This window comes from Podarcis melisellensis, assembly GCF_964234715.1.
Source record: "Podarcis melisellensis genome assembly, chromosome: 3".
NCBI classification, from domain to species: Eukaryota; Metazoa; Chordata; class Lepidosauria; order Squamata; family Lacertidae; genus Podarcis; species Podarcis melisellensis.
The window spans coordinates 99,531,926-99,555,031 of record NC_138530.1 but is presented as its reverse complement, the minus strand read 5'-3'; positions in this window follow the sequence as shown (position 1 = coordinate 99,555,031).

Below are 23,106 nucleotides of genomic sequence, written 5' to 3'. Positions count from 1 at the left end.
CATTTTTAGCTCCTGCGCTGTTGTGAATGGGGTGGGAGGGTAAGTGAGCAACAACTTTATCCTTAACGGATCCAATTTTGTCCCGAATAACAATTTGAATTGGCAAGACATGGGATGGCTCGGAAACAAAGCTACAGATACAGATGCTAGTCAAGTCTTGTGACTGGTGCCCACGCCTTGTAATTAGCAATCCCTCCTCACAGTTTTCCGGCTGCACATTCATATTTCTTGGCTAATATTGCAGCAGTACGTTCCAGTGCCAATGTTAATTCACAGCACCACCTGTCTCCTCATAAACCCTTTTGTTGCTCTTGTTTTATTCGTATCACTTTCTGTGGCAGCTCTACATGTCTAAAGGAAGTGAGTGAAGGTTTTTGGATGCTGTTGATGCTGCAGGTGGATAAGAATTACATCACCTGGTGTTGCCATATGGTCTGTTGACACTTTGTTCCTATTTTGTTTTTGGTTTTTTTATATTAAAAAAGGGGGTGATGGCCACTAGCTTATATGGAAAAGCCAGATAGCTAGATATTAGACAAACACATGGAGGATAAATCTATCAAGTGCTATGAACTATCATGGTTAATTCATATATATACACACACAGTGTGTGTCTCTGAATTGCATATTATTATTATTATTATTATTATTATTATTATTATTATTTAAAGTTTTCTTGGTTTACAAAGGTTCACAATGTCTCTTTTTTCAAGTTACATTTTCCATAGGTCAGTTTCATTTGTTGAGACATTAGGGTTACATTAGGAAGAATTTACGGTATATACCGTCCTATACCTGGGCGTCTCAGGGCAGTTCACAGAATAAAATCAAGATATGAAACTACAAAATACCTAGTAAGAATGAAAACAACAACTCAATAGCACCCCCCCAAAAAACCCCCCACATTTTAAAAGGGCGTAGGGTGTAAATAAGATCAACCAAAGGCCTGGTTAAAAAGGAACATTTTTGCTTGGCGCCTGTATAATGAAGGCACCAGGCGAACTTCCCTGGGGAGAGCCTTCCACAGATGGGGAGCCACTGCAGAGAAGGCCCGTTCTCATGTTGCCACCCTCTGGACCTCTTGAGAAGGAGGCACACAAAGAAGGGCCTCAGAAGATGAACACAGAGTCTGGTGGGTTCATATGGGGAGAGGTGGTCCTTGAGATATTGCAGTCCTGAGCCTCCTTCTAGAGGCCAGGGGAAAATATGACCTTCACACCTCTTTTTGTAAAAGTGGTGGTGAGGCATCTAATTATAAGCCTGCATTTTTATCAAAGCTTATATATTTCAATCAAGGCTTGTATTTTAAAATGAGCTTAAAAAGGATTTTCAAATGTTTCATGCCAGGCAGAAAACCTTGGCTATCCTCCTAGATAAGGGGCCCCCTTGATTTATAGCAGGAAAAACAAATTCTCAAAGTCATAAAAAAAGGGAATTACATACACTGCCCTTGCAGGTTGAGAAAACACAATTAGGAATGGGCAAATAGTAAAATGATACTATGGGCCTCTCTTAAACCTTGAGCTAAATTTTCAAAAGCCAGGAGCAAATGGGGAAAAACATCTAGCTGACAGAAAGAGCATTTTTAGGAAATCTTCTAAAGCTGTTTCTTTCTTAAACTGAGAGAGTTAAAAAGGGCAATAAATGTTGGGAAAGGCAACTGGCTTGGCTGGAGAAGAAGCTTCTTCCTATTTTATTTTGAGGCTGGAAAGGGGGAGGTGTAAACTAAAAGAGGCTTCTTTAAAAGCTGTTTTTTACTGAGTTCCTTCCTTTTTACTTTACAAAGGTTTTATTCTTTTAAAAGGCTACCTATGATAATGTATGAAATATATTAGCTTAAATATATTGGCTTAAATGTAATTATGCAAAGGATTTAAGAAATGCTAGATTCTTAGAGTCATATTGCAATAGGAGACCAGAGGGGCAAATGAGCCTAGCCCCCCTTGCCAGACAGGAGACGCCATCGAACACTCCTGATATATAGTTGTCAGGCATTTGTTTAAAAGACCCTCAAATGAAGGAGATCTTTCAATGATGATTAACTCAAGATCCTTGAAGATAAAAATGTAAGATTAACCATTTGTTTTAGAAGGCAATAGGGCAAGGAGGGCAAGAGGTGAACTGGTAATTAAGATTCCATGTAAGATATATTATTACTTATTTGTCATTTATATATAGCTCTTTGTCTCCCTTATAAGGATAGAAGGAAATGGGTGTATCTATTGTGATTGGTTCTAGCAAACAACCAATAGGAATTTCAACCAGGCTGATTGGACAGAGGCAGCCACAGGAGGAGCAAAGGGGGCTGGATTAAGGGAATATAAGTGCTGGCCAGAATGGCAGGAGGGCAGGCCAGAGCTTGGTAACCATATACCACTGAGCCTCTCATTTATTTGTCTGACAAATAAATTAATATTTTAGTTTCTCTATTGCTGCGTTGAATATTTCATTCCAGCTAAGCGTTAACCACAAGCAGAGGTGCTACAGTGGCCCAGTGGAAGCATTTGCGCACACACCTTTTGGGGGCTTGTGGCCCTCCAGGTGTTATCATGCTCCAACTAAAGGGGGAAGATAAATTGTGTTTGAGTGTCAGATTTTAATTCAGAAAGACAATGGCATGTGCATATGATATGTATAGGTATATGTATATGTGTGTATGCCTTCAAGTAAGCAGCTCCTGAACATGTTCCCAGAATGCCTGTTTTTCAGCTCAGCCCATCACTCAAGTGTCAATGCCATTGTGTGCTGTAGATAACATAATATTGTAGTAAAGGGTTTCTTCAGCATTTTTAGAGATAAGTGAGACAAAACTGGAAAAGCTCCTTCTTGTGCAACAGCAACTACCAAGACTCTGGCTGTTAGATCAATTACATTTTTTCTTTAAACATATATATATATATATATATATATATATATATATATATATATGCAGGTTTTGGTGTCCTCGGGTGTCTTCCCGTGTAAAAGTTGGGGTGTCTAGGCGACGTTTCGACGAGGTCTCACTCATCATCTTCAGGCTGGTGCTTTCGGCTTCTTGTTACTGGAACAGAGCAGGATCTCAGTGTTTGAGTTCCTATAAATACTGTTGAGGGGGTGTGGTGTATAGCCTCCAATGTTCTGGGCAGAGAGGAAGTTCCCAGGCTAGTGTGCCTTTTCTTCTTTTGTTCCTTAATTACTTGAGGGATATCTTGAGTGATTTCTTGAGTGATATCCTGAGTACCACTTAGGTGGGTCATTAGGTGTGGATTAGTTGCTAAAGTCTTTGTGTCTTGACCTCTTGAACTTTGTGAAGAGTTTTTCTGAGAAGATGGCTGTACTGCACTTAGTTGTGCTCTGGCTTGGCTTCGTGTATAGGGGCGAGCTGTGGTTTTGTGGCCTGTGTCAGCCAGATCTGTGTAGGGATTGCAGGGGGGTGCAGCATCCGGAGGTGCCACCATGGTTTGGCTACTGGATGGTGTCTGTAATTTATCTGTGGAGAGGGTCTGGGTTTGGGTCTGGTGTGGTTGATTGGTGATGGCGTTCTGTGTGCCTCTGGATCTGGTGTCAGTTTTTGTGGGGAGGGCTAATTTCCAGATGTCTGGCAAGCGGGATGTGTCGTCACGCTTGTTCATGTTGTGAGGGTGTTTCTCTATCTCGATGGCTTCCATGATTATTCTCTTGTGGTGATGTTCCATGTTAAAGAGCAATTTGGAATCTGCAAAATTAATTTCGTGTCCTGTTTCTTTCATGTGTTGGAAAAGAGAGGAAGTTTTTTCTTCTTTTTTGACGGCATTCTTGTGTTCTGCGATACGTGCATTTATTCGTCTGTTTGTTTGTCCAATGTACGTGGCTGGGCAGACTTTGCAGGGTATTTCATAGACCCCTTGGTTTTCCAACTGGATTTTATCCTTGGGGTTTCTGAGGATATTGGCTATTTTTTGGTTGGTGCAAAAGGCTGTTTTGATATTGTGTTTATGGAGGATTTTGCTAATTTTATCTGTAGTGCCCTTGATATAAGGAAGGAGGGCCATGCCATTGTTTTCTTCTGTGTCTTGGTTTTTGGGGGGTGTTTCTCTGCCCAGAACATTGGAGGCTATACACCACACCCCCTCAACAGTATTTATAGGAACTCAAACACTGAGATCCTGCTCTGTTCCTGTAACAAGAAGCCGAAAGCACCAGCCTGAAGATGATGAGTGAGACCTCGTCGAAACGTCGCCTAGACACCCCAACTTTTACACGGGAAGACACCCGAGGACACCAAAACCTGCATTCCTGTACCCGTGAAAATCTACGAAAGCAAATATATATATATATATATATATATATATATATATATATATATATATATATATATACACACTACTCCTCTGACCCCAACTGAAGTATACAATGTGATTGACAAATATTCAGATTTTCCTTCACAGACCATAAAGCAAGCTGGAATCCAATTAATGAAGAAATTAAGCTGGTTTTGAATAACTGAATATCCACATATGTTACTAATAGATATATTGTAATTTGTTTCTTTACGTTCCTGTTTTCCCCTCAGTTCTAACACATCATTCGTAAATTAATTGTTACTGGGGGGTCACGGTATACAATTAATAGTTTAAAAGACAATCTAATACTTTGAAATGTTAATGCATGGCATCGTAATTCAGGATAGTGAAATTCTTAGATTAGTACAAAGAAGCTTATTTTCTATTTAATAAATTGGAAGGTTTGTTTTAGGGTGGGATTTCCTCCACCCCCCACCCCCCGCCAAGACTAAAGAACAAATTAATTTTAGAGAAAACTTAGCTTGATGCTGGCTTTGATTGGTTCTATGATATGCTTCTTTTGTCGGCTGATATCATTGACTGCCTTAGAAGGTTTGTTATGTTTTCTGATAGTAAAAATGCCCATTAGAGCTGGGATAGCTCAGTCAGCAGAGCATGAGACTCCAGGGCTGGTTGTGAGGTTGAGTCCCATGTTGAGCAAAAGAGTCATGCATTGCAGACGATGGATGAGATGATCCTTGTGGTCCCTTCCAGCTGTACAATTCTATGGTTCTATGGATGGCAGGATAGGAACCAGGAAGGTATTTCCTTTGCCTGCCCCATAATGGCTGGATAAGCTCAATGGCATCAGTAGACCTGTGGGACCTTTCCTTGTGGGAAAGAGTACAGAACGAGGGCTCTTTCCCTCAAGCCCCTCATCACATGCCATGGGTTCCTCTGGCAGAAATTAATGTTTCGTACATGATGTCAATATTGGTAAGTTGGTATATTTGCAAAGTTCACATGCAGTGTAATACTGGCCATATCTACACAGGAGTAAGTCCTACTGAATTCCTCCCAGGTGAGTGGGGCTAGGATTGCAGCAGATTTAATTAAATCTTAATTAAAACAAATCGAAAATCTACCTCCAGGTGCAGTTTATTGGGCTACATATTTTTTTTAAAGGCACTGTTAAAAAGCACAGCTTTGATTGTAAGCCAGAAGCGAGTAATATGGTTTTTGGCTGCATTGTTCAATTGATTAGGGACCCAAAAAGAGCTGGCTACATCAGAAGCACTCATACAAGAGTACTTCTTGAGCTGAAGAGCCCATTTAGACACTTCCTCACATACCACAAGGCAATTTTTGCAGGCCTGTGTCTAGTCACTGATTTAGGGGCTCCAGAGAGAACAGATTTGCAAAGTCCACCAGGGAGTTTTAAAACACACACTTAAAAACCATAAAAAACAAGCATGTGCACTAAGAGTAAAACCACCATAGCACAAAAGTAAGGCTGCATTTCTAACCCCCCTTACCTGGGAACAAGCCCCATCGATTTCAGCAGGACTTACTTCTGAGGGATATGAAGGTAATGGATATTATTTCATCAACGATCCTGATATTGCTTGCAACTGAGTAACATGGGAGAAATGCATTAATTATGGGCAATTATTTCTGATATGTGGAATATTTTCAAAACACATTTTTAGAATTAGCGGTATTAACAGATGTTAATTCAAAATCCAGTGTTGCAGAAGAAGAGGAGACCTTTGACCCCATATTTCCCATAAGGCTTTCCCTTTTGTACTAGTATTTTCATATTATTTCCAAGTTAAATGAACAAGACAATCTTTGCATATGGCCTGTGTTATCATCTTGCGTTCTCCCCATTTGGTGGCATTGCGAACAGTGGGATAGGGCTTCTGACATTTCTGGTGCAGTTTTGAAACCTCTCACCAGCACTCAGGCCTCATCCAGCCCCTTAACATGGAACCCGGCAAGAGGAGCTGTTGCCTGTCCAACGACAAATAGCCTGTCTAGAACAGGACAAAGATATTCCTTTGTTGTGTCAATATGAGCAAGTTGGAAGAGGAGGTCTGCAGCCAAACCCATCTGAATCACTGGAGAAGCAAGAAGCGAACATGGCAAAGCAGGAAGATTTGACAGTTTTTGCTTCTGTTTAAGGGTGTTTTCAGAGTAGTCTTGAAGTGTACTTGCATTAAACAGTTTTGAAGTGTGCTTGCTTTGGACAGAAGGGGAAAAAAGAACAGAGCTCAAACCCTGCCTCTTGATGTACAATTTTCAGCAACAGAGGTAAAAGCGAAAGAAGCTACGTATACTTTCTTAGATCATATTGCTGGCCACCGAAACAGGATTCTGAAAGATTATGAGATGAATAATTACGATTGTGTGCTGCACTGCTAATCAACGATGTGATTACAGCCTCTCCCCATCCACATGTGCCAAATCTTAGAAATGCACCTGTTGTTGTATTAGTTTTAAGAACCCACCGACGAAGGATATAAAATAGCTCAGCAGCCTGGGCAGTCTGCAGGATAATCCACTAATCCAGATAGATGAAAGAAAATGCAGATTTTATGCCCTTTTGTGGATGGCAGTCTTTCAAAAATGGATCATTCTGTTTAGCTTGCCAAAAGGAAATGCCGTCTTTGACCTGCATTCTTAGACACATATACAAAAGTACAAAAGTGTCAGTGGAGCAAAGTGGCATCTGTTAGCATTCCTTCATCAGTTTGTGGGTGGTGATATATAAGCACACACACACACACCCCTTGGAAAAATAAAACAGAATAGAATATAGAATGCATATTTTGCATATAACTTTTTAGGGATAATTCCACCTTTTTTTTTTTTAATGTTCGTTTGGTGTCCTTTTTCTACTAAGAAAATTAAAACGATCTTCAAAACAGTTACATGCATTTCTGCTATGCATATGGGCAGACTGATCCTAGATACATTTACAAAGTAGTGTGTTCCAATAAATTTATAGCCTAATCCCCACCTCCCCAAAAGTATGCAGGAGTGCAAGTAACATCCTGCCATCTTCAAAGCCCAGGAGGAAAAATCTAATATGTATATTAGTACAGTGGTACATTGGGTTACAGACACTTCAGGTTACAGACTCCGCTAACCCAGAAATAGTACCTCGGATTAAGAACTTTGCTTCAGGATGAGAACAGAAATTGTGCAGCATCGGCGCAGCAGCAGCGGGAGGCCCCATTAGCTAAAGTGGTGCTTCAGGTTAAGACCAGTTTCAGGTTAAGAACGGACCTCCAGAACAAATTAAGTTCTTAACCCGAGGTACCACGGTACAAGGAACAGGACCAGAACCTCGCCTGCCTCCTAAATATACAGGCCCCAAAAAACTGGGTCTCAATACACTTCCATCACAGTTTATTCTTAATTCTCAGTAACATAAAAGACATAATTCAGCTCTGCTCATACATGACTAGTTATGTGCAAGTAGTGACCTTGGGTGGGTATTTTCATGATCTGCATCAAAGCACATTTTCAGCCAATTCACTGGAGCTCAAATAAGCCTTGTGGCCCACAAGTAGATGCATGTTCAGGTAGACAACATGCATGAAAGGCTGTTTCAAATGTGGATCCATGTCTCTTCTTGAACTGGAGCAAATATATTTGTCTGCATTCTGTATGAATGAAGTCTCAAGAGTTTGGAAAGCATTAGTCTGGAAATCTAACACCCTGAAAAATAAATATAGAGTTTCTACTAGGAGATCAGTTAATTCAGAGCTACCACCTTTGGGGCATGGGCAGAAATGCCTTCCAATCCCATTGCTCCAGATCCTTTAATAACATCAGATTTCTTTCCCTCAAGCAGGAATCTTACATGTGCAATGTATGCTTCCTACCACAGTGCCATAGCCACAATAAATTCAGACTCTTTGAAAACATGTCCTCATTAAACTCTATCCCCTGGAAATGGATGGGGCATTTCATTCTACTTTTGTCATACACAGTACTCCCAGTTCTATACTCTGGCTAACATTCCTGAGCTGAGTAATAATTGAAGAGTTGTCACTCTCAGGCTCCAGGACTTGCTGCACTGTGCAATTTATTAAGAAAATCTCTCCCAACCAGCATGCAAATCTATTTCACATTTCATTCCGGCTAATGGATAAGTGGCACTAAGTGTTGAGTTTCTCATTACCTGGATGTCAGAAATCCACGTTTGCCATAACTGTACCGTCATTATTGTGTTTTAGGGTGCCAGGCATGGAACGGAGCCCATGCTCAAGAGGATGTGAAAGTAAACAGGCAAAGGATGATTTACATTGCCCACAAGCGAACCATTCACTAGCTTGTTATAAGCCATTCATTTACAAAGCCATTCAGTTGGGGAGTCATGCTTCCAAAGAGGATGAATGAGAGCATCTCTCACAATAAAGCTTGACTTCCAGTGCTGATGATATTAAGCATTGAAAGTTAGGAAAGAGACTACAAATATGAGACATTTATGTGCTGTGTGTGTCTGTGTGTGTGTGTGTGTTTTATAAAAAAAGAGTAAGACTGGGCTTTTTCTCATTTTTTTACACCTACAATACATTATTGTGCATACGTTTTTTGGCAGGAATCATGTTGCTATCATTAATACTGTCAAACGTTTACCTGTCATGTGTACTTACTTGCCTGTGCTGAATTGGGATTTATTGGACCTCTCTTCTCTTGTGGTTCAAAATGTAGGGGGCTTGACTCATAATTAAGGAACTCTGCTGGTGGCAGTTCCTATAGAACTACCTATTTTTTGCACCTCTTAAAAAAACACCTGGGTTTAGTTGTTGCCCATCACTTCTAGATTATATATCCATAGCTTCCCTTCTGACTGTCAACTACAGACTCACCCTGGAATGGAAAACAACTGTGCAGAGACAATTATATTTATTTTCATAGGAAGTTTTGTATTTTTTTTCCACAGGAAGCTCTTTGTTTGCACAGAGTAGCAGGGTGTATGTGCCAAACACTAAAAGAACTTTTGCCCCGATAAAGGAACATATATGAGCTCATGTCACAGATATAACCAGCATGGGGTAGGGTGGAGGGTGGGGAGAAATGTCCTGTCGGTGAAAAATTGACCTTTCAAAGAAGTCCCAAAAGGCCAAAAGTGAAGATGTGCACATCCACACACACACACACACAAACACAAAAATAATCAGTTCAAGGAAACATTTTGGAGGATTTGAAATGGTCACCACAAGATTGATAGATGGCAATGTGATGGTAAGATATAGATAAATATCACTCTTAGGGTACAATGCGAGAAAGAAAAAAGGACACTGCCCAAGGTTGGCTACAAAAAGGCAAGGATGTCAAAGACTTAGAATGACAAAGAAGACGTACAACACAATCCTCATCACATTTCCTTAGAAGTGCATCCATACATCCTATTTAATTCAGTGGAGCTTAACAAAGTGTTGCTAGGATTGCACATTGAGAGCACATTTCTCGTAAATTGTATTTTAGGAACTGTGGCTCTGTCAGGGGAAAGTTACATTTCCCAGGATGCTTCACAGTGGTGCTTTAAATGTACAGTGGTACCTCTGGTTACGTACTTAATTCGTTCCGGAGGTCTTCTTAACCTAAAACTGTTCTGAACCTGAGGTACCACTTTAGCTAATGGGGCCTCCCTCTGCTGCTGTGCCACCGGCATGTGATTTCTGTTCTCATGATGAGGTAAAGTTCTGATCCTGAGGCAAAGTTCTTAACCCGAGGTACTACTTCTGGGTTAGCGGAGTTTGTAACCTGAAGTGTTTGTAACCCGAGGTGTTTGTAACCCGAGGTACCACTGTATGGCGTGTATGCAGCCTTACACTGTGTACGTCCAAGAATGTCTCGCTGAGTTCAGTGGGGCTTACTCATAGGTAAGTGGGCCTCAGGTGAGTGGACCCCCAGCAATTGCAGCCTCAGAATGCCAATGCCTTTGAAGCTTGCATTTGCCTCCAGGAGATCCCGTTCATTTCTAAATAGACAATTTGTAGGACTTTCCATGAAGTGTCATTGATTTTTGAGGATATTGTCCCTGAAATATACTGGGATTGACAGTAATGACTTTTTTATATATATAATAATTTTTATTAACAGGCCAATCACATCACATTATTTCCAAATCACATTAGTTCCAAATTATACAGCCGAATGTTTAAATTTTGTTGGGGGTACCCATACTTCCAGCTCAAATTGGGATTGACAGTAATGTCAGCCTACCTCAGGGGGACTGCCTACTGCTCTATATACCAGCCTGGTCTTTGAGATTAAATGGGGAGCCCCCAAAAACTGGAACAGTTGACAATGGGACAGTAAGGGGTGACAAGGGAGAGGTGGTCTTCTGCAGTGGTACCCTGATGAAGGAACAATCTGCCCTCACAGATTTAGTGGAGACCAACCCTAATGAGTTTTAGACTTTCCTCGTAAAAATGTTTTATTATTCAGGTATTTGGTTAATTGACTGGATATGTTTTGTTGCTCTCGTGCTGTGGTGCAAACTTGATTTGTTGTGGTGGCTGTTTGGTTTTTCAAATTGTTTTATTTTATTAGGTATTATGTAAATTCATGCCTTACCATACTCTGAGATTTATTTTAATGAATATCTTGCTGTTTTGTTTTATTATGTAATATATATTTTTATGTCGTACCCCGCTCTATGATTGATTTTAATGAAGATCAGGTTGTAAATTACCAAATTAAACAATAAATAAGCCGAAATATGCAAAAGCCACTGCAAGATTGTTGACAGCCTCAAATAATTTTGGAAAGCTGGTAGAAACCATGATGCTCCTTCTTCAGCAAAGCTCATTCATCAAGATGCTTAATCATACATTCTACCATTTATCCTGGGACAAAGAATCATTAGACTGACCTATCTACTAGCTGCCAGTTCATTGTGGTAAAAAACTGATATGGGCTATATCCAACTTTTTCAGACTCAGAGTCAGCATTAATAAAAATGCAAGTTACTTATGTCCATTTAAAATGGGTCTACTTTGAGTATAATCCACATTGGATGCAATCCTAAAACACAGAAAGCTGCTCCAGAAAATTTGCCGAACTTCATGGTAAGTTACCCATTCTAGTGAATAGTTCAAGAATTCGCTGAAGCATTCATAATGAAATATTTTCAAATAAGAACATGCCAGTGTGTTGACAATTTCTTCATAATTGCCTATCCATAAAAGAAAAGTTGTTAAATAAAATTAGTTGAGATATTTTCTAAGATATCATGGACACCCCATCCTAGCCTATGTCTTTTCCATGGTATTAAACTGAAAGGATTGAAATGACTTCAGATGCACTTACTGACGATTAGAAAATGGGCCTAAAATATCTGAGATTAGACAGTTAACTTTTTGTTCTTGCAGAAAAAGGTTCTTAGCTTAAATATTCCATTGTAGTAACTGTTGTTTCACATAGCTACTCATCAATAAACGTAGCTTAGCACTGAATCATAATGAATCCTACTCTTTGATTAACAGTGCTATGTGTTTTTAGACACATTGTTTAACAAGTCTAAGGCAGATGTCTGAAAGGTAAGAGTCTCTCAGGGAAACTCTGCACATACCACTTTTTCCCTACATGGATGTAACCTCTATTTATGAACCCATGTGCAATATATGTATATCTGTGAAAAACATGGATTCGGATGATTTTTGGCATGTTGGGAAACAACCACCAGTTGTACAGATGTGTTTTGAGACAATATGTATTATTATAGTGTATTCCCCCCTCCCTTCTTCTCTCTTCCTTGCCTGTGTTCAGCAAGTTTGAACCAATGGAAAACTTCAGGGTGATTTCATTGGTACACATAGAGGGGGAAAGATTTAGGCCTCATGAGAACAATGTAATGAAAGTCAACTGAGCTTGTCTGGTTTCTCCTCATGTCAGAGTATGTAAGAGACTCACAGGAAACGGGTAGGATAGTTGAGTCAAGATGGTGGGACCATTGTGTATTTCAAAGCACTAACTATTCTATTTTATGAGGCGTGTGTTTGTTTTTTGCTCCTCCATTAAAGAATGGTTCTCTGCTTCTCTGCTTCTCTGCTTCTCTGCAATGGAAGAATGTCCAGTTCCAGGGGTGATTACTGCAATTTAAAGGCTTTGTTTTAATGTGGCACTGAGAAGGAAATGGATCCGTCTGAAGAAGTGTGCTTTCAACCTACTTGACATCTTTATAGAGAAGAGCATCACTAACATTATTTCTCTTGAGGAGGGAGCAAGTAGTCTATAAAAAAGGCTGGAGTGTTCAAGGAGAGACCCTTGCTAAACTTTATAGTGTGTGGATGTTGCTTGAGGGGTTAGTGCTTAGTGTAGAAATGAATATGCCTCCCTTCCATATGTACACTCTCACACACCAAATTCTTCTCTGTGAATGCTGATGGTGAATATTTTCAGAATAGCCAAATATGCTTATATATGCCAACAGATGTCTTAGGTTTGTGGTGTCATGGGTTTTCAGGGGGCAAGGATCCCCTAAATTTCCTGTGTGCCAGGTTCTCCTCACGATTTCTGAAATTAGCAAATGTGGGCTTTGATTGATGGAATTAGCAAGGCCTAAAAAATAAGCCAAGCAAGCTTCCTCAGGAAGTGGCGGAGAGAGGTGCCATCAAAGGACAACATCAGGTGATGAGAGAGTCATTACCTTGACAAAATATAAGAAAAGGAGTGGAGTCTCTCCCTCAGCTGTGTGTTCGTTAGCAAAAGACAATAGCAGAGTTCAGAGGTTGCCAGGGTTGCTGATGTCACAGCAATAAAAAAAATGTTCTTTTTAATGGAGATACATTTGGGGGGAAGAAGAAAGCTGGGGTCAGAGGTCATGTGGCCTGCAGAAGGAAAACCTATGTGAACGAGACACAGAGATGACATTTCGGCTGCCTTGGAATGCTATGCTGCTGTGAGGAACAAATCTCTCTTGACATGTGATGCTTAGAACCCTCTCCATCCACACTCAGGTGTAAATAAAGCTTATTTTACAAAGACACTACAGCCTCTGCTGTGCCTCCTTCCTTCTGAAGGAAAATGCCAAGACCCCTGGAATCTTGCGCTGCTTGGCAGAGAATGGGGTGGCCAGGAACAATAATTTTCTGTTCATGGTTTTACAGAAGTGCAGGTAATTACAGTCACTATTTTGTAGGATGGCTAATTTGTAAAGCTATTTTGTATGAAAGTTAAGTAATAGGAAGGCTAGTGTGTATTCCATTATGGGTATGTAATTATGATTAATAGCGCTTATATTCTGCCTTTCTTCCATTATGGAACACAAGGCAGCACCCACAGGATTCCCAGTCCCTCTTCCATCCAGACACTGCCTAGAAGCGAGACTGCTTTGTCACCTACCTTCAGATCATGTCCTGAGATCACTTATATGTTGCCCATCACTGTAGAATCATAGAATCATAAAACTGTAGAGTAGGCAGGGATGCTGAGGGTCATCTAGTCTAACCCCCTACAATGCAGGAATCTCAGCTAAAACATCCATGGCAGATGTACTAAGACCACTTGGCGGCTGCCTACGTTCTCCTCCTAGCTTTTTATCTGGGAAGAAGATATTTACCTTCCTGCCATCCACCCATTACATTCTGAAAGCACACATACAAGCATTTTTGTCCCTTCTTTAAAAAATAAAAAGTTGTTCTCTAGTGAACTTTTGGAGCCAGCCAAGCTGTTATTAAACAAGGAAAACAATAAGTGGAGAAGCTCAAAGCCAAGCCATTAAATCGAAAATGTTTGTAGTTGAAGGGGAAAAAACAAAAACACAACCTACTGAGATGGTTTAAAGATCAAACAAAATGCCACTCGAGAATCTGACAGCCTGAAATTTTAGGAGAAGCGTCTAGAGAGCCAGCGAGCAGTCGAACGACAAGCGCCATTCCACCAAGTGTGCTCAGTCATCCTACTAGACTAGACCTTGTCAGTGGGAGTACTGAAGCACTCAGTCTCCCTCAAAACACACACACACACACACACACACAGACAGCAAAACTCTAAAAGAGCCATCTGCACTCTTTGTGAGATTTTAATACTTCCGCCAAGTCTCCATAAAACTTCTTTGCAGAATAGTAGATGGTGTGCTTGATAATGTCCATTAGCACGAGTTTGCAACTGAACAGCACTTTTAAGTTTGTTAGTCAATGAATCTTAATATGCATTATAATTTTATGAATACAATAAAGCGATACTATACAGGGAAAGAAGTCTTGGACCTACTTTGCTTGTTGCCAAGAAGAACTGGCAGCCAATCTTCTCCATCAGCAAAATGCTGATACACACTTACTCCAAAATGTGTATAGTAATTTTACAGGAGCTTAAAGGAACGCTCCAGGTTTTCTTTAACTGCTTTCTGTAAAGAAGAATATTGAGATATTCTGTAGTGACACCAGTGGCGTAGCGTGGGGGTGCAGGGGGGGCCGGCCGCACCGGGCGCAACATCTGGGGGTTAGGGTTAGGGTGTGCAAATCCACGGGTTAGGGGGCACAAATTACTTGCCTTGCCCCAGGTGCTGACAACCCACGCTACGCCACTGAGTGACACAATGAATTGTAGAATTGGAAGGGACCCTGAGGGTGATCTACTCCAACCCCCTGCAGTAAGGAATCCTGCCCACATCCATCGCTGGGGGCGCTCAAACCACCAACCTTCTGGTTAAGAGCCAAACACTCTGACCCATTGTGCCATAGGACTTGTTGTTTAAATTACAGGTGTAGGTTTTAATCTAGCAAAAAACCCATGTTAGTTTGTTTTTATTTTTAAAATCTGTTAAACCAGTTTACTACGTGCTCAAAAATTGGAGGGGGACATTGCGTACAACTGACCGGCACTTTTCTGCCTTGTCTGGAAATGATCTAATGCGTCTCACTATCAGTGCTACAGTGTGGGAAGTGAGGAGTTCAAGGGCTGGAAAGATGAGTCCCAAGAGAAACTATATGGCTAATCATGTAGAAGGCCTAGGCAGGCAGGCAGAAAGAGAGAGTGAGACTGTGAAGTGCAGGCATTTTGTAAGCGCTCAGACAAACATGAAGGTGGGTGCTGACTGGCACACAGCCCAAGAAAGAGGTCAGGACAGTGGAAAGCAATGGATTGGCCAGGCAAAGTTATGCTGGAGGATCATACAACCTTTTCACTCTTCATTTGGAGTGGCTAGTCACACCAGGCACTGAAACACAACAGGCATGGGAAGAACCCATCTCATCCTTTTGCTTGTGACAGCTTTCTTCTGCTCTGACCCATCAGGCGAAAGATTGCAAGATAACCTTTGGATGAAATGAAGTTCATTGAAATGTAATTCCTGGTTCTACTGTCTCATTATTTCTCCTGGCTATCATTAGCATATATCAGTTTCATAAGGCATACATCAGCAGAGATGGCTCTTTAACTATAAAGAATTGTATTAAAGGAACCTCAGTTTCCTCCCCAACCCCATTTCTGAAGCTGATTTTTGAAGGTGTTTGTGCAGGTACTACAGGGGAGACAAGGGAAAAGTTCTGTTCTGCAAGCAGAAGTCTCTTGCACTAATGGTACCAGAGCATTGGATACTGTCCTAAGAATTAAGATTGTGGGCTAACAAATGTATGATTTGTCCCAACCTCCAGGATCCACACTCCCACTGTATATGTAAGGGGAGCCTAGTTGATCTTCCATTTCAGGGAGAGTCAACATGGCTAATTCAGACATAATTTTAATTGTTTGATGGACATTAAAATGGAGAATATATTTATGTGTTTGAATGTGTATTGCTGAAGGTTTAATATAGAAAACTCCACCAAAGTTAAAAAGAGCTTTCTGAGCATCTAAATGGATTGATAATGAACTGCTTATGTTCTTGGCTCTCTCACGTAGTGTTTAACTTTAGATCACCTGAGAGGGTTATTCAGTGTTAATCGCCATTTTGAAGGGAGTTGGTTTTGAGTTTTCTCTCTGGAAGCTCCGGAAAACAAAGTATGTGCTAATGAGGTTTCTCCTGGAAAGAAAACAGGTCTACTTGGAGTTATTTCAAATTTGAAAGGAGATGAACTTGTGCTGGACATGCACATGATATTATACAACTATGTGGCTGTACCATTATATGTTTTTGTATCTGTTATGAAGAAAGTTCTGTTAGTAAAGCTTTTGAATGGTATTTATGCGTTTGGACAATTTTTTATTCCAAGAGGATTCAGTTTTTATTCATCCTATTGCTTCAAGCTGCACAATATTAATATCTGCACTAATAATACACAGTTGTGGCAGCAGAGGCTACTAGTTCCCAGCAAGGAGATTTAGGAGGCAGAGACAGAAGAAAATTGGCTCCAAATCTAAATCCACAGGAAAGCATGGAACTCGTAATAATGTGCCAACTGTGACCACCAAACATAGGTGAGAAGTCGTGAAATAATTTGGAAGCATAAGCTGCTAAACACAAATGAGCCTAACGTTTCATTGAAGTGAAGACATACAGACTAGGGCTGCATTCTTAGACATACACGCAAACAGGAATAAGCCTCATTGATGAGGTTTACATCTGTGCAGGACTGTGGTATAAAATAAAAAAATGAAATGAAATGAAAGAACAACCTCTACCCAGGATAGGCATTAGCAAACTGCTGCTATTTACAAAACATATTCCTGGAAGGTGGGATTAAGAGGGGGAAATGGATGGAATATATATGTGCATTCAACTGCCTAAGGCATCCGTATCACCCAGGAGATTGCAGCCACAGAGATAAGAAAAGAAGAGTAGTTCCTGTTAAGTTGTGGATGAAAATATCAGACGACACAGCCATTCTTCAAACAGCTCTTGTTTATTCACAGGCCAGAACAGAACTGAACTGAAGGGTTCAGCCAGCCTGCTTATATAGAGCTCCACTAGAACGCAACAGTAACCATTTTCTGTAATTATCCAATCACTGAACGTCACTTTCGATCCCTTATTTGCATATGTGGACCTGAACTATCTACAGTACCCCCCTGCTGGCCCAGGGTGAGAACTTCAGTACATAACAGTTCCATTGTCTGGAGAGGTCACTTCCTGGTTTGCACGGAGAAGCGGTTTTCAACAAAGCCCAGCAGCAGAATTGGGGAGCTGTATTGAGGCAGTACCAGGTGATGGAATTTTATGCCCCTAACAATTTTGCACCTGGGGCAACACCACTGAAGTAGTGACGTTATATTTCCGCCCACCATTTGTGCAACCCATTTATCACATCCTAGACTTTACATTTAGTGTGTGTAATTCCTACTGAGTTTACTCTGACATATTCCCAAATATGCATGCACAGAATTGCAGCCTTAGGGATGGATGCGACGGTTTTCCTAGCACTGAGGTATGCCGGCAGCTGAAGGTGACGAGTTTGGCATTTTCTGGGGTCCCAAGACCAAGAAAGACCCAACAGCATTCTGCATGGTAGACCCAGGAAGGTCAAAGGTTTGTGGGAGAATTCTTGGTTTGCACATCCTACCTTTCCATGTTAAGGAGGTCAATTCAGAGTAATTTACACAGAGGCATCCTAAAACCTGAAGCCGGCACTGCTCAACTATTCAGCACCTGATTTATGTAATATTTCATTTGCACAAGGCCATTCTGTTAATGACTCTTCTTATTCTCTTTGAGCCATGAATCAATTAATGTAATCAATGTGCCCATCTCTAAGGAAGCTGTGATAAATGGGTTGGAACATGGATTTGTCAAAAGGCATGCAACAAATGCTAGTCTGGGTTTGATCATAAAACCATTTCTCTTTTGTTGAAAACACTGATGGAGCTAGGCCCATTTATTATCAATATGAGTAAAAGAAGGTTGTCACTTTCACTGGCTCCGTTTGAGTGCCTGGTACAGCAGAGGGCATGGGTGGTGCTGTGGTCTGAACCACTGAGCCTCTTGGGCTTGCCGATCAGAAGGTCGGTGGTTTGAATCCCCGTGATGGAATGAACTCCTGTTGCTCTGTCGCAGCTCCTGCCAACATAGCACTTCAAAAGCACACCACTGAGAGTAGATAAATAGGTATCACTATGGTGGGAAGGTAAACAGCATTTCCATGCCCTCTAGCTTCCGTCACTGTGTCCCGTTGTGCCAGAAGCGGTTTAGTCATGCTGGCCACATGACCCAGAAAGCTGTCTGTGGACAAACACCGGCTCCCTCGGCCTGAAGTGAGATGAGCGCCGCACCTCATAGTTGCCTTTGACTGGACTTAACTGTCCAGGGGTCCTTTACCTTTTAGAGCACAGCATGTGCATATATTAATCAGGGTTTTTCTTTTCTTTTTTTAAAAATGGATGGTAATAAAGCAATGGGAATTATTTCACATGCTCAATTTTTTCTTGTTAAAAGTTAAGGAGTCAAGCCAGGAAAAAAACAAACGAGGAAAACAATCACAACTTGGCAACCACACAAGGAAGGAAAGGAAATTGCAGTAGTCAGTACATATTTGATTCCTGCTAAGAAATGTCATGGATGTGAAGGGATTCTCAGAGGGAAACTAAACGGAGGAGTTGTGGTTTCTAATCAGTTCAGAGTGCTTTTCCTGAATTGGCTGCAGCTAAATAGGAAATGAATTAAAGAACCTTATTAAACATTAATACTGCATAAAAAGAAGCAGCGATCTGAAGAAGTTTAAAGGAGCTACAAGTGTCCTTCATCACCACAGCCAGTCTTCCTACTGAGCCGAAGGGGCTGCGGCTGTTTAGGCTACCAGCTGGCTGCTTACGGCAATCACCCGAATCACTAGCTGAGAGCCTGTCTTAAATATGAATAACTGTTGTCTTGTGAAGGCTGGAACAGCAGCAGTAGAATTGGCTGCCTTCCTGTCATTTAGGAGCAAAGGAAGGCAAATTAAGTATAGGGACTCGACTACTCAAGTTGGGGTACTCTCAGCTTCTCAGTGCCGGTTCCAGTAAACTCTACATGAGACTGCACCTTGGTTAGACAGTCCTGGGCTATGCTATTGAGAAAAAGGAAAGCCATGTGTTAGCAAATGCTCATTATCTCAGTGAAGACAGATTAAGGGAGGGAAAAAAAGAAGAGAGATAAAGGTGTGCAGGGCTAGCCAATGTGGTGCTTTGATGCCTTCCAGAAACTGTTAGACCTGACCATTGGCCATTAGGGCAAGTAGGGCATGTTGAAAGCATTTCTGCTTTCAAATTCCCCAAATGAAGAGCGCCAAAACATAATAATATGCCTTGGGAATTCAAAAGATATTTGGGTTAAATTAAAATAATTTAGTTTTGCTTGGTAAGTAAAATGTGTGTAGAACTGCATCGAAGTCATTACAAATGACCGCCAAGTTCTTGCAGTTATATTATATATTAATAGGCTGTTGATAAAGGCACAAAAACTAGGAAGAAAAGTGGCACGTCTACTTCACACAGGGTTTGGTTTGAAAGCATTTCTTTCTAGGAAATGTTTCCGGATATAATGAAAGTTTGCTATATCGTTGGCAGAGAGCAATTGCTACCATTTCCTGAAAGGAATTCCATTAGAAACATTATGAGCTCAGTGCCAGGTTCCAATCAGATTAGTATTTTGTCAAAAACATTTTAGCTTGTCAGAAAGGTGAGCTCCTAAGTGTGGCCAGGCTGCAATCTGGACAACCTCCCTTTACTTTTGAGAGTACATACCAACAAAGTGTGAAAAGTTATCACTGTTGCACCCTCTGGAAACAGTCTTCACTCCACCCTGCATTGAATGTATGCCCCATTACTTCAGCAGCAGAGGAAGGACAGAACTAACGCAGAACAGGGGTGTTAGTCTCTGTTTGCCACTGTGCAGCTGCTTAGAGTCACAGGACTCTGTTTACATTCCAGAGACAGTCCAGGCTGTTGGAAGTCTCACGAGAGATGGGAGACGGGATGTGACATTAGTGGTTTTCCTGTTCCTTTGTTGTGCAGTTGCTCTCTACTTGCATAGAGAGAGGTGGTATATTTCTTTGCTGTTTGCGTAGTAAGAAATAAAGCATAGTGATGTAGCCATAAATCTCATCATTTCCGTGTGCTGCTTTGATTCTTTGCTGAATGGGAATGTGCCTGAGGCTTCATCAAAGGCTCAGGTCGTTAATTATCGTCGGGGGCGATTCCGGAGGAAAATGAGCTTTTTCAGCTTGGTCGCAGCGGAGATCCCGACAAGGGGAAGGGCCTAGCTCAGCGACAGAGCATCTGCTTTGTATGTAAAAGGTTCCAGGATCATTCCCCAGCATCGCCAGGGAGGGCTGAAAGAGAGAAAGCTCTGTCCGAAATCCTGGAGAACAGTTCCCAGTCAGGGTAGACCATCAGGAACTAAGTGGACATAGTGCACCAACATGTGATGCAGAAAATCCCTGCAGCACTTCAAAAACTAAGAAACACTTTCTGAAAGCAATATACGCCATGTAACCAATTCTAAAAAGCAACAACCCACAACCTTACAGCAGCAACAAAACTAGAAAGGACACATTAAAAACCCGTCAAAATATCAGTATCTTCCATTTCTGGAGGAACAGATCCAAGAAAGGAACCTGGAAGATTTTCCCAAGGAGAGCATTCCAGAGTTGTTGCAATGCTACAGGAAAGGCCCTTTGTTGGATCCAGAGTGCTGCTTCCACAAATGGAAGAGCTCCTTCAATTCACAGGGGGAAGTAACACATTCCTCACTATTAGCTCCACCGACACCATCAGCCCTTCTACTTTCCACCCGCTAGCCAACTCTTCAAACACTAAGAGAGCAAGCCAGCGGCAGCTTGCCATGGTACCCTAGCACATCAAAAAAGATGTGATTGCTGTGCTAAAACCTCTGTTGGTGCCACTGAAACAGCACCAACAGGAAGCACGTGAGACCGCATCGCTAGGAAGCAAATTTAAGTGAGTACATTGCCCTAGCCTTGTAGTGCATCCAAAGTGGGATAAAACCAATCACAACATTTGTGGTCTGAACAGGCAACAGATGCCATGTGAGCATCCAGGAAATATTGAGGACACAAATTGCATTGAATACACACTAAAAGTCCTATCTGGAGTGACTGGAAGTGTGGGTATAGCATTTGTGGAAGCTGAAAGCTTATCATGGTGTGCGTACACACCCTGTTCCTTATGCTTTTCGGCATATTTTGTCAATTATTGACATTATCACGTTACTACTTACTTCCCCAAACCTTTATTAGGCATTACAAATAACATGCTATTATTAAAACGAATATAGCATTATTAGATCATATTACTGCTGGAACACCACCAAGTTTCTAGTTTGATATGAATTTTATAGCTATGTATGTCATGGGACAGTAGCTACAGAAAGATGACTGGCAGCCATTTTGGGAAATGGGTGCTGGAGACTCATTCCGACCTGCACATGATGACTACCTCCCCCCGCCCCCAACTAGAAATTGCCGCCAGTAATGACTTTCCTGAGGATACAGGGACAAGACTATTACAGGGCCCGACTGCAGTTGTTATGGCATGTGCCTTTAGATCCTTCTCTAATGGTAATGCTAGCTGCTGTAAAAGTACTTGTAGGAAACAGCAGCAATTCCAGCCAGTAAATGGAGTTTTCCTTTTTGATTTGGAGGAGATCTGGATTGGTTTCCCCCCCCCCCTCTCTGCTTCAGTTCTTTGATGTTAAAGCAGTCAGGAAACAAGAAACATGGTAAGTGGGAACTGAACTTCAATTTCGTCAGGATCACGAGATGTTCTATAGCTGGGTCCTATATCACTGCATCATTTCTATGAGCATTTTAAACCTGTACAAAACAATCTTCTGTATGAAATGCTTTGTGCCATGGCCGTACCCTCTCACCCACCTTGATTTAACCTCATCAGATCTAGAGGGTACAGTTTGTGTGATTTCATTTGTCTTCACTGTGCCGTATACCCCTTCAAAAAGGGGGGGCAGCATATACACTGCTCTTGCAATCACAGCACACCGTATTATTGCACATGCATGCAGCTTTTGGACTGTTTCTATTTTTATGAAGTTTTGCAATGAAGTGCCAACTCCATCTATTTTCTGGCTTGACTTCTGTGATTTGGGAGCCAATGAACTTGGCAGGTTCTACACGCTGCATGTTAACTCTGCAGTAAGTTCCACTGGCTTCCATTGGGGTTTACTCTCAAGTAAGTAGGTCTCATATTGCATACTGCAATCCTACACACACTTACAAAGTTATGCATTGCCTCTTTTGACTGATGGATTCCCTTGCTTTGAAGAATAAATGCAATACAGTGTTACCTTGGGTTACATATGCTTCAGGTTACATACGCTTCAGGTTACAGACTCCGCTAACCCAGAAATAGTACCTCGGGTTAAGAACTTTGCTTCAGGATGAGAACAGAAATCGTGCTCTGGTGGCGTGGCGGCAGCAGGAGGCCCCATTAGCTAAAGTGGTGCTTCAGGTTAAGAACAGTTTCAGGTTAAGAATGGACCTCCAGAACGAATTAAGTATGTAACCAGAGGTACCACTGTAGTTACATTAAGGCAAATAAAGGTAATGCAGTGGTTTGTAAAAATATATCATTGGCTGCCAGTTTGTTTCTGGGCCCAGTTTAAGGTGCTCATGTCAGCATTTAAAGCCCTGAATGACTCAGACCATAAGTAATAGAAGGACTGCCTTCTTCTCTACAGACTTATTTGGGTGTTAAGATCAGCAGAGGGGACTCTATTGGTTGTTCCACCACCCTTAGAAGTTCAGGGATGGTGGCCCTGGAGGGGGGAGCCTCTGTGGCAGACCCTAAGGTGAGGAACTCTCTCCCCACATATGTGCATATGGCATTTCCATTACACAGCTTTCAGTGAATGCTAAGACGCACCTCTTTAGCCTGGCTTTTGACACCCTAGATGTACCTTGTTATTTCTGTGGTTCTAAGTTGTTTTAAACTGGTTTTAATACTGTGCTTATTG